This window comes from Eurypyga helias, unplaced genomic scaffold, assembly GCF_000690775.1.
Source record: "Eurypyga helias isolate BGI_N326 unplaced genomic scaffold, ASM69077v1 scaffold11247, whole genome shotgun sequence".
In the NCBI taxonomy this organism is placed as follows: domain Eukaryota; kingdom Metazoa; phylum Chordata; class Aves; order Eurypygiformes; family Eurypygidae; genus Eurypyga; species Eurypyga helias.
The window spans coordinates 58,201-59,406 of NW_010263710.1; positions in this window are offsets into that span (position 1 = coordinate 58,201).

The window sequence follows — 1,206 nt, forward strand, 5'->3', positions numbered from 1 at the left end:
GGCAATGTGGGCTTGATTAAGAATTTCTATGGACTTAAAAAAAGCCAAAAATCCAGTGTCCTGATTCCTAGATAGTCAACATTTCTGAAGGAAGAAGAAAAGAAACATAGTTTGAAACTGTGTTGTTCTATTTATATATGACCTAATATTGCACATTGAGTGTATACAAAATTTTATTAAGTTCTGACTGATGCTTTCCACGGCTGGAAAATCACTCTTGGTCAGAGCTGGGTGTATTAAAGTGCTTGGTTGATTTAAGATGTGGATGTAAATGGCAAAGCTCTGTTTATGAGCTTCATTATTTCTGGAGTGAGGTTTCCCATACAGTTCATTAATCTACCTGATTTTTATTATCTCTTTCTCAACAACAGCCACTTTCTTAATAGGTATTTTGACACTGAGGTTTAATGGCATTTAAAAAGATGACAGACCCATGCAGAGAATTTACAAGTCATACGTCTTAAATTGTTCAGTCATGAGAAGATCATTCCATCCCAGAAATGGAATCTCTGCTGTTCTTTTTCCATTTAGGTTTTAGTTTTTAGTCTGTTGGTTTGACCATAATACTCTGTATATAATTATTCCCTTTTCCTTTCAGTTTTTTCTGCTTGTCCAAAAACTAGAAGAATGAGACAGCAACTTAAGGATCTCAAACACATGGTTTATTAAGCTCTTTCAAAATCAGTATAAATTAATTTGATAAAATAAAGTCCCCCAGTATTAATGCAGCTAATCTTGCATTACTCTATGGACAGCCATTCCTTTCTTTGTACAAGCCACTCTTCTTCAGAAATACATTGCATCTCCATACCAGTGCAAAATCTGAGTAGGTGGCCTTCCAATTCTGAGGCAAAACCAGGTCAAACTTCTCATTGACAAGATTCTACTGGCTTCTAATGGTTCTTTGTCTCATCAACCTGAGTCAGTAATTCAGATAAGACTTTCTTCTGTGGATTTATAATGGAATATTTTATCTTTTAACTTCTTTTCAATTTACTTTTCATTTGCAAAAAGCCCTCTACTTTTAAGTGTACACATATATTTAAGCTCGCATTAGTTTTCATAATGAACATGAAAATGTAATATATATAGCCAGCTCAAGCTCATTACTGTCCTATTTAATAACTTTCATAACCATATTTCTGCAAAAATAAATAAGCTTTTTTTCTTCACAACCTGCATTGCTTACAGAATGCAATACATTCC